This window comes from Papilio machaon, chromosome 29 (genome assembly GCF_912999745.1).
Source record: "Papilio machaon chromosome 29, ilPapMach1.1, whole genome shotgun sequence".
In the NCBI taxonomy this organism is placed as follows: Eukaryota; Metazoa; Arthropoda; class Insecta; order Lepidoptera; family Papilionidae; genus Papilio; species Papilio machaon.
This window is the reverse complement of record NC_060014.1, coordinates 1706024-1718373: the sequence shown is the minus strand read 5'-3', so window position 1 is coordinate 1718373 and position 12350 is coordinate 1706024. Positions and strand designations below refer to the sequence as shown.

The following is a 12350-nucleotide window of genomic DNA, read 5'->3' as shown; positions in this document are numbered from 1 at the left end:
AAGTCAATAGGAGTCAGGTGAAACTCTGTACAAGCACTTGCTTCTGGTAAAGTAGGTTCTACTACTTGTTTCATATTAAGCGGGCTCTTATCAGGCACGTTGGTACTAATACTGCTTCGGTTGATGTTACCGGTGTATTCGGTGTATTTGGAGTTCTTCCTCCTTATTTTATTGGGTCTTCCCAAAGGTGATAGTTCCACTGGCGGCCTCATTTCGCTCAGTATCTACTTAACAGCATCTATATGTGTCATTGTCGTTTCTATAGCATCTTCCTCCTGTAGTTCATATATCATGTCTGGGTCGTCAATAAAGTGCCACGTTAATTGGGGAATGTTCAAAACCATTTCAGCATCTTGTATGAATCCAACTCCTAGTAAGGTACGGTTTTCTCGTGATTTCGGTAAAACAATAAATGTTGTTGGTATGATTCGTCTACAAATACCAGCCGGTACCTTCTCTGAGTAAATTATCTGCTTCCGCTTGATACCGTCGGCCAGTGACTGTGCTCTTTGCTCGGCAAATTGGTATCCAGCCTGTTTTAAGCAGACGTACAACTTGTACGATGCGACACTGGTATTGGTGCATGAATCTAAGTAAGCGGTGCCCGAAATACTGCCGATGCCAATACCTTTTACGGTCTTTTGCCGACTATCCTGGTTGACATTTATTGCGTAGAAGCTCAAATTCTCTGGTTTGATTTGGCCAGTCCTTGCAGCAATACATGTGGGACATTTGCTTCTTACTGTCCCAGGAGCGCCATACCCATGAAATGAGTAAAATCCTTTTCTATTTATATAATATTGAGCTGCATAACCTCCACATTTGCGATGAGATTTTGATGTGTGTACAAACAATACAACCAATAACAGTTTGGAAACTTCGAATTCTATAAAATTCTCTCATCATACGCTCTTCTTCAGCAAAAGTACTGGACATTTTAATAAAATAAGCTGAGTGTCTTGCAAGTGCATGTGCACAATACGACTGTTGGTTGCTTGAGATAATCCATGGTGGTCTCCAGCGTCTCGAAACTATAATGGAAATATAGGATTTACAAAAGGTTTCATTTCCTACAATAATTTCGTAACTGATTTTGTAACATAATATTATGTTCAGATTGTAAAAAACTTACTTATCGACGACCTCAACATATTATGGCCGTTATTACTTGGATTTCAAGTGATGTACCAGAGCCTCTACGATCTAAGTTAAGATCATCACCTACCAGGTTAATTAAGTAAGTCGCAGTAGATTAATTGAAGCGGTAACTCTTCCGAAAGTCTTCATCTAATACGGCGGGTGGGGTAGCAGCTCCCAGTCAAGTGTTTTGATTGTATCCTGAACCGGTTTTGCTTTGTGTTGCATTTTTCATCGCCAGTAACAATCCGATGCAAAACCGATTTTCTTTCTTGTCTTTGAAGCAAAATTTCACAAGTGTTTTTTTCGGTTTCCCATCTGTCTTTCATTCAATTCATGTGACACCCATTTTTCACACTTTTGGATCTTTCCCATAGCTTTTAAACGGTTAGAAATTGTTGGTTGTGCAATATTTTACATTTCTGCCATTTGCTTTTGATTCAAAGTGTCATCTCCATCCAATATCGTTTGCAATTCGGCGTTTTCAAACTTTTTTGGTGGTCTTCCACGTTCTTCATTTCTCACATCAAAATCATTATTTCTGAACCGTTGAAACCATCTTTTGCATGTTGCTTCTGATAGAGCATGATCACTATATGCCTCGACAAGCATTCGATGCGACTCTGCAGCGCTTTTCTTCAAATGAAAACAAAAAATTAATGCTTTCCGCAAATCATCACTTTCTGGTACAAAATTCGACAAGGCTCGTTCTAAGCAAATGTTCCCTATCGAGACATTTGTATCTTAACGCTCACTTCATACCGATATACCTGGTATACGATTTCTTAGGACACGAGTCAGAAATCGTGTTTATTTTAAATTTTCTTGATTTGATTTATTAAAATCGCACAAGTGTATTCCTGCCCTAATGTTTGATTCATGCGATGTGCATTGTTTTGATTTCGTAACCGATGCATTTTCGCGACGCTGTTCGTTGAATTGTCGCTTGCGACATTCCGCGATCGTGTGACCTAAGTTTTTGCAATAATTACACGACTTAATATTGGAATTAACATTGGGATATGAGCCACGCTTTTAATACTTAGGGTTGTGATTTAAATTAACGTGAAAGAATCTTTGCGGTTTATTTATATTATTTTTTTTATTTTTAAAACATTCTGAGGGATTATGACCTGACTTATTACAGATATGTCATTGTTTTTGATACCTCATTATGTTTGTTTTTTATAAATTATAAAACTTTTCTTCTTCAATGGCATACTGTGCTGCCTCGTTGAGGACAGACAGGTTGTTACACCTAACAATAGTTGAGATTGATGGATTTAATCCTAAAAGGAAGGTGTTAAGTGCGAGATCCTCCATAGCCCCTATTCGACCTGCAAGTTCGTTTTCATTTTTGCAACTATAATGTATAGTACTAGGACTGTATTCGAGTTAAAATGGATTCTAGCATCAGAGAGTATTTTGTAACATCTTCTGAGCTAGTTTGTTTGCAATTTAGTAGATCTAGCAATAAATGTGTAGTGTTTTTTCTCGTCAAACGTACTTCGGAAAAACAATTTTATTTCGGACCACGTATTGAATGATTTGAGACTGCACGCTATTTTTGCCTTCCCATCTAATTCGGAAATAACAAATTTGTATACAATACTCTATTGTTATAGCAAACAATAAAAAATAATTTTGATTCACTCACTGTATGATGACGATTAGAAGATGTGGATTCATGAGGGGTGATGGGTTGGCAAAGTCGAGTCGCTAAGTAGCCTGCAGCGGGCTCACGCTGTATAGCGGAGGCTGACCGTCGTCCTAGGTAGTGTGATGATGGATAGCAAGATTCAGGCTTGAACTAGTCAAGACTTATTGTCAAATCTTCCAGTGCCGGAGCCGGGGTTCAGATGACAAGGCCTTAAATGTTAAGACTCACCGACATCCCGCTTCTGACACCAATTGTTTTGCGGGCGGCGCTGGAGTTCTTTTTTTTTTTTTTTTTTTTAAAAAAAAAACAATATCTTTTCCACACACTTTTTTTAATTGAAATACTTAGATGATCTCCGAATCTGGTTGTCACCTCGTGCAGCAAAAGACTGAATTTATTGTATTAATGATTTATAAGGAAAGCTACATCTGCTGATGGCAGTGGAAAAATATTGCAACAATAATTGCGACAATGGAGGACTTCGTCTTCAATATACTGCTGATTTAGCGATATGTTCATACTGGGAAGGGTTATAACAGAACGAAAACATGTGCTAAAAGACCATTATATGCTCATCCCAGCGACCTTGGTATCTATCTTCCATCCCCTTTAAATCTTGATGAAAACGTTCTCCTTGTTCTTCGCTATACGCTCCAAGATTTTCAGGAAACTTGTCTAAATGATTGTCCAGATAGTGTACTTTTATGCTCATGTTACATCCAACATTTTTAAAGCTAATTAAGAGGTTTTGAACTAACTCTTTGTAATTTTTGGCCTTCTGATTTCCTAAGAATTTTTTTACAACAGCAACAAAAGATTTCCAAGCCGCTGCTTCTAAATTATTCATTGAATGTATGAAATCGTTGTCTTTCATTAAAAGTCTTATCTGTGGGCCATCAAAAATACCAGCTTTTAGTTTTTCATTACTTAAACCAGGAAATTTTCTTGAAAGACATACAAAACACGGACTAGTTTTATCTAATGCCTTAACATATTGCTTTATAAGTCCCAATTTGATGTGCAATGGAGGCAAAATAATCTTCCCAAACGATAGTGTACCTATTAATACTGAGAAAAAATCCTAAATAATATAGGCCGACCTTTCCACCCAAATGCCTGGCCATACTGGCTGGTCTGTCCGGCTCGTAGGTTTGGCGACCTGACAACCCTTATTGTAGCGGTGCATCATTTCTCGAGTTTTGTGTTCGTGTGAAATTGAGATTTCCGTTAAAAGTTGTGAAAGGCATGCTTCTATTCTTAGAGCGTACTGGCTCACAGGTTCGTTTATGCTCTGTTTACATTCTTGCAGCTCCATAAGTGCAAGTGGGCATAATGTTTGCGTTCAGTAAACTGAGTTTTTAGGAATTCTTTTAGTTGGACCCAATTTGTAAACTCATTGACAGAGCACGCTATTTGCGCTTTGCCTTGGAGTTGGCATAAAATGTATTTGAATAATATGTCTTTCTGATTTTCTGGAGCTAGCTTGTTAGCATTATTACAATTAACAAGGCATGAATTTAAGGTTGACTGCACTCTATAATGCATACCTTAGCTATCTTCCTGATCATCCAGCATTCTTATAAACTTTATACACTTCTGATCGCTACCCGACCCAGTCAGTCTCATCCCAGCATCCTATCTATCTAGACGGTTGTCCAATAATGAAATATAGTTTTTTTTTTTAAACTCCATACTCGAGGCTCATAACTGTAAGCAACGCATTGGTCACATAGGTGTTTCTTCGGCCTAAAAAAGCCAATATTAAAATGATGGTTAAAAATGCGCTGATAGACATCGTAATTAACAGCAAGGTTATTATTTACGGATTACGGTTTAAGAAATCTTTATTTCCTTAATAAGAATTTCAACTCACTTACAGTGTTTTTTTTTTCTTTATACAATGCAGGTAGTGACAAAACTTATACACAAACAAGTTGAAACATTATTGAGTTAACCGAGATACGAAAATATTTTGTTTCCGAACTTCAATATAATTCCTATGTAATTCTGCAATTGTTAAACCACCGTCTGTTAGAAGTGAAACTCCGTGTGTAAATTTTCAACTTCTTTTATTTTTCATTTACAAATCGCGGAAGAGAAAAATCACTTCAGCTTTTTTTAATCTAATGCTGCGGCAATTCCACCGTAGGATTGTTGGGAGCATTTTTGAAAATGGAAATTAGCTGAGTCAGTTTTATAGACGTTGTTCGGTAGGGCCACTTCATTCATTTACGAAATGTTGTTGAGGGTGGACAAGAGAAATTCTAGTAGATTTTCTTGTTGAGGGGGTTGGGGATAACAGAGCGCATCCATTGGGGGTGGTAGAGGCTGGAGTATCTACAATACGACGGTGGGCTTCTCTATCGTAGCCTGGGCTTCTCTATCGTAGCCTGGGCTTAGGGCATCAGAATATCTCCATGACTGGTTAGGTAATCATGGCATTTTCAGTTGAGAAGAGCAGTGCAGTGACATTTTCTCGTATGAGATCTACTACCGACGTCATGGTCTCATTTGACAACCGCTGTACGTTTTTGATGTTTATTTAACCCTTTCCTCCCGGCGTAGTGTTTTAAGCGAATTTCCGCTTAGAACTTTTTTGGGTAAAAGGAAACGCACAGATTTTTTTAGATTTTTATTATACCTAGAAGTAATATTTCTATGATAGACTTTAAAGTACCGTCAGGAACTTCGTACTTTGATAGAGACAACAGTAATGAGATCCAATCATGACTTATTAATAATTAAATTACTAGGTTTTTAATTACAGATTCACCTCGTGGTATTCAACAAAACAATTTTTTTTTTCATTTTCACTCAAAAACACGTTGTAATGCGAACATTTACTATGGAGGTTTCGACTGAATCTTCTTCAAATTATAAACGTCACACCTTCCCCTGTTTTCTACGAACTTAGGCCAACGGATGCCTCCGTTACCCAAGTGTACGTCTTTTATAGTGGAATAGTCAGATTTGCGTCTTTTGAAAGGGCCGCCTTCCGCAATATTAATAGTAGAAGTGTTTCTTTTCTGACTAGCATATTTCATTGTCATCAAGCCTTGTGTAACAAAGCGTCGAAAATTGAAACCCTAAAATATAAACTAAAATTAAAAAGTAATATAAGAATGAAGTGAAATGATTAAAAATTAAAAATTGCTTAAATCATTAGATTTATCAATATTTCTGAAAATATCATTAGCTTTTCTAATTTCTATGTTTGGTGGGCTTTTTACAGATTTTTTATCATAATCGGAATCTTCAGAAATCCAGTAAGTTCAAGAGATGTATTGACATTATTATTTCTTTTGTTTTTCTTTGAGTTGTAACATTGATTAAAAATGTACAACAATAGGATGGTTTACTGGAACAAAAACATTTATAAATTTTATAAGCAGCAAAACAAATTACTATGACTTATAATACATAAGTTATTCCAGAATAATAATTGCTATATTTTATAATGTGTGACTGGTTTTCACGTTCACGTATTTCATTATTTAAATGATCTAATTTGTGTGCAGCCAAATGAAGAGATTCCAGATCAACATTTGACAAACTTATTGGATTTGTAAGATGAGATCAACTTGATTTGTAGGATTTTACATTTGCATATAAAATGTGCGGCCACCATGGTTAGTGTGTCTACGGCGAAACAATGGACAACCATCGATATCCGTAATAGTATCATTCGTAAATGGTTTTGGGAAACGTTTCTTACATTTTCCATTCTCCATACATGGCGACGTAATGTCAAAAGTACCACATGGTCCATGGATCATTTGACTGGTAACAACCTCAAACAACTCTGGGTCAGTTCAGTTAATGAATCCGGACTTTCAGCAGAAATTATTTGATCTATTTCTTCTGGATGAATTATTTTCAAGCCAAATCATAATGTGAGCATGTGGTAAACCTCGCTTTTGCCACTCAATAGAATACAGCCAGCATCGTGTATTACCAAAAATTTAATATTTAACGATTATATCAATCATAGATTTCAATTTTTGTCTGTATACATGGCGATGTACTGATTGTTGGCCTGATAATAACAAAGTTTGTATGCCCAAAACTGTCTCGAGATATTTCAGTTTTTGGGCATGTCTCTCCTGGTCTCCTAGGTACAATTTGAAGAGTTGGGCTACTGACACTTGGACGGCTTCTTTTACCCACCGAAATTTTATTTTGCAACACCAGACTTTCAGCCAACCGACGCCGAAAGTAAAGCAATGTCAGATGTTTGTTTTTAGGTATGCCAAGCGCCTCGTTGTCGACTTGGTATTCTCGGTATGCTTGAACTACTGCTAAATCTGATGCATGGAATAGCATACGTAAGGTCCATTTTTTTTAATTTTATAAACGTCCTCGAGTTGATCTAGTAAATCTACTCCTCCCATCGCATGATTGTACTTCATTACAACTTCGAGACGTTCCACTTCAATAATGTGCTTATCTTTTTTACACCACCTCTTCACTAAATCTTTTTCAGCAATTCCAACAAAATTAGATGCTAAATGGGTAATCTTATTATCCAACCATTTGACCACAGTTACATCTTCATCATAGCTAGTCATTTCTTGAGCAAAGCCTCGCGGTTTTTTGTTCATTTCTTTGTCGCTTAGTATAAGTTTGTCATTTCAGCCATAAACTGAAATAATTGTTTAGGCAGGTATCTCTTATAATAATCTACTGTGCTTTCAACTGTAGGATCAATAGCAATGGGTGGAAACCAAGCTGGTGAAATTGTGTTTATTATTTCCTTATGTCTCCACCTAAGAATATACTTCGGCGTAATATTCTGTAAAAGCGTATCCTTCAGAGGTGGAAGGCGCTTGTGGTAACTGAGAGATAACACGTTGGAAAAGTTGACGCTCAATAACTAGCCTGAATATTGACTGCGAGTCAAGGCAAGGGTATCACTACGGTGAAATTGTGGATAGCATGATTACGTATCGTCTATAGAGTTTCCTCGGAGTTAATTGAGAGATAAGACGATGGAAAAGTTGACGTGCAATGAAAAATCTAGATTTTAACTACATTATTCAGTATTTTTTAATGAGAAATAGCATGATGTGGCCCGCCATAGTTAATACAATTTAATGAATTAGGGTTGTTACAATCTTTAAAGAGATGTTCACCGGCACAGATAGAACCTTTCTGCTTGTTATTAAACATTGCAACAGTGGTAGGACCTATTCAAAAACCCTATATGAAAATAGTATTGAACAGTCTGGCAAAACATTTGATAGAAAAGTTATGCTGACGATTTGCAAGGGTACCCTCAGTGCCTACCTTTTTTGTAAAGCGTCGGATAAGTAAAATATAAACGAAGTAAAATATTGCCGAGATTTTAAATTATACGAGGGGCACACTTGGTTAATCAATCTCACAAATCCAAGGCATTCCACAAAACTAAATGGTAAGTCCTCCAGTGCAATCATTTCGCCAATTAAATTATCTAGCTCCAAAGACTTGGTGTTGTTGTTATCCCATTTTTTATTTTTTTCGATGCAATCACCTAAAGATATTTGCTTAAGGTCGGTTTTGGTACATTGTCGCGAAGAGGACGCCAAAGAATTTATTTTAGCAGCACCTCGCTTTTCATGCTCTCTTCTTTTCAATTCGTCATATTCATTTTTGTGTTTAGTTTCTAGGTGATTTCGCATAGCACTAGTGGTCCTGCCTTTGCGCGAGTACTTTTTATCACACAACTTGCAATTTACATTTTCAGCATCATATATTGTGAAATAAGTCCAAACTTCGCTAACACGTGCTTTACTCATGTTTTTATACCACTTTGTCACTTGAATATCAGTTAAATTTGGGAAATGCAATAACACCAAACTAACCTCAAATCAAAACAATACTTTTCGAATGAACTTTCTGTGACTAACTTCGTTCATTCAACCTGTATCGGCTCGGCTATGTTCAATTTAAACATGGCCGACACGAAATGTCAAACATTTTGCGCGCGGTTTATTTGAAATTTAACATTCGCATTCGCGAATATTGAAGATGAATATTCGCATTCGCATTCGCGAATGTGAAAAATCCAACATTCGTTACATCACTAATAAGGGGAATAAAATGCCTATATGATCTCACAACAATATTATTATTATTTTTTTATCATATAACTAACACATTTAATTACACAAATTATTATGTTACAGTAAGAATAGAAACATATATAAACAATAAGAATTACCCAAATGATAGTATTTATTAATTTTATAGAAATGATATTAACAGGTTATCTAGCTTAAGGCTTTTTAATTAAAAATGTTTATTGGAGATAGTAAAGGATAATATTTATACTCAGGGTCGCGTTACTAGTTCGCGTGTCTTGATCAATTTTGTTTTACCCACTTATTATTAATTTTTTGACAATATTGTGCCTTTAAGTTAGACAATTTTAAACAAAATACTTATAAACAACACAACAAGTTCAATGCTCGATCAGTCATATACCTGTGCAGTGGCGGCTCGGAGGGAAACCTCCAGATAACAGCCCGAGCATCCACTGGACAGATCCTACTCAGGAATTTGGTGACACTGACCTGGATGTTGATTTGTAGTGATGATAAGGAAGGTTGTACCTTATTTCATCCTAAGCTCTTTGCATGGACTGCGGAATAAGTTTCATGGAACTAAATACTGTGACTTCAAAGAAGCATGTCTAGTAATGTAAATGCTTTAACTCATAATTTCTATTATGTAGTAAAATTTAAATCGAAATCGAAAACGAAAAAACCCATCTGAAAAACACAAGACAGCCATTAGGATAAATCTAACAACTAAAACACCGAATAAATTTAAATTATTTTACCATATATACCACGGCGGCTGCTACAAATTTAATTTTAATTTTAAAGGACTTATAAACCAATTCGCTCGTGATTTCCCACCTCACCCTGTGGAACAGCGAAGGGGTCAATCAACGTGCTCAGCCCTAAGGCTTCAGGTTTGAATAAATATGATATTAGCATCATAAAAAACTTACCATTTTTATTTATTTTGGCTAACCTGCCATGTTACGTGCTAGGGTTCGAAGGTTTTGGAGAGAAAAACCTGCTGACTCTTTTGAAGACTATTGACTAACACTAGGTCCAACACAAAGCACTAGGTCCAAACACTAAGCACTAACGATGTCCTAGGTCGTAGCCAAGTAGTAGGTTTCCTTTGTATCGCTGGTTGTCGCTTCGAAGTCGCCTCGAAGGTAGCTCAAACTGAACTGACTCGCTCGCCTCCCTGCGGCTATTTATATAGGCCGAGTCGAGTCCCAGACCATTCCAGAAAGTTCCTTTCTGGAACGTTTTCGAAAGGCGCGAACGTCATCGACCGGTTTGGACGATTCCGGAAAGATGACTCATTTTTCACGCTCGTGCGACGCGGTTTTCGAGATACTTCCAATTTTATAGTTCCACAAAAGTACCTCTAACGCCATCTAGTGTTGAGTAAAGGGTTTCACGTGACTTTGTACGTTCGTAACAGTATCTTCAATGACAACATAGTAGATATCATCTGTGAAATAAGCGTCACCCTTGTTTGTGGGAGTAACCTGATTATTTTATCATGAGTAGATAAAAACTCTCACCATGTTTTCTCCAGTGATTCTAACCTTGTTTTGAGATAAGAACATGTTATACGTTCTTTAGGTGATTTCTTAAAGTTTACACAATCCTTTTCAATAACAGATTGTTTGTTAAGCTACAGTTTATATATAGCATCCATTACTTGTGATATAAGATGATTCTTTGCTTATATACCACTTGTAGTATTCGTCCATTATATTTGGCTCGCCTACGTACCACCATGTGCTACCGGTCCAACCGTCTGACCCCGACCGCCTCCCTACTAGGGATTGCAATCCAGCGGCGTTTTCAATCCAGCGGATTTTTTGCTGGATTGACCTGAATCCAGCAAAACGTGGAACGAAAATAAAAAGACGACATTTTAAGACTTTTTTTATTAATTTGTACTTCTTACGATAATCTTTGAAATCTTCCACTCATTTGGTGATATATTAATTTGGTTTGGTTTTTTAATAATTTGAGATCAAAATAATCAACATAAAATTAAATAACAAACATATAACCTTATATTCATATAACATTTAAGATAATGTTTCTAAGTAAGCACTATCTTATTAATTACGCTTATGTTTAATGATAGGACGGCTAATCAGTAGCAATCAGTCTCACAAATTCTTTTAAAATTAACTTAATTCTTTTAAAAAAGGATCGTAACAATAACACTATTTTAATTTTCAATTGTATTTTTGTATCAAACAAAAAAAGCTTTGAAATAATCTTCTCTCCGCTCGTTAATCCTTAATAATAAAGCAGTTTAAAGTCTGACGATAAGAGACTACTTCTTTTTTTTGAATTCTCTGAAAGTAAGACCTTAGAAAACAAATTTTATCTATAGTCTTATCTCCCAACCTGCTTCGCACAGAACTGCATACATTGCCGGACAAAAGTTTGAGACCACCTTGAAAAAATTACAATATTGAATAAAACTCCAAAAGTTAGTGCTCTACAAATTATTTATTTACCTTATTAAATAGGGAACTTTTTATGTAACATAAAATAATTTAAAAACTACAATAATTGCCATTATTATTAATAAAAAAAAATATATTATTTAAACCAACTTTTCGTCGAAAAATCTTCCCTTACTTTTTATAACTTTTTTGACCAATCTTGGTAACCGGGCTATTAGTTTATTGATAGTTTCTTGTGAAACATTGTTCCAACTCTCTTGTAAAGTCCTCCAGGGGTCTTCTTTTGACGTCGGACAATGACTACGGACGTTTCTGTCCATCTCCTCCCACAGAAGCTCTATCGGATTGAGATCCGGACTCTGAGGGGGCCACTCCATGTTTTTCAAAACTCCTTCCGTCTCTTTGTGCTCTAAATATCCCCTGCATAGTTTAGAACTATGTTTTGGATCATTATCTTGTTGGAAAATGAATCCATCTCCAGTCAAACGTAGCCCGGAAGGAACAGCGTTTCGCTCCAGTATCTCTTTGTACTGCTCCTTTTTCATTATTTTTTTATTTATTTATTTATATTAAACAGGGTACCAAATACAAAGTTATATTAAAAGTGTCTATAAACCCATCGTGGGTTTGTCCAGACACTTTGGTATTACGCTATGAAATATAACTGAAGGTAAGTTTAGATTAATTTTTGAAACAGCAACTAAGTGAGATCGCTCATACCGTCATATACAGGGTGCACAACGGGTAATAATTATATAACGCTCAGGATTTAAGATAGTAGTCTTTAAGTATGTTTTTTAAATTTTTGTAGTTTATGTTATTTTTAATTTCAGAAGGTAAATTATTTATTAATGTTGGAATTATATATTCTGATGTACGCATACCATAGACATTGACATGTTCTGGAATTGACAATTTTTTATTTGTTATACTCCTAGTTGTAAGTTTATGATTAATTGGAAGCTGAATTTCATTCCGAAAATATTGTTCTACTAACAAGTTATATTCTACTTTTTTATGTACTGGAATTACTTTACAGTGTTTAAATAGTTT

At 35.9% G+C, this 12350-nt stretch overlaps 1 pseudogene; it reads right to left on the bottom strand.

Annotated features, from left to right (window-relative positions):
• Positions 1-498: 498 nt before the first annotated feature.
• Positions 499-11674, bottom strand: LOC123722713 (annotated as a pseudogene).
• Positions 11675-12350: the final 676 nt, after the last annotated feature.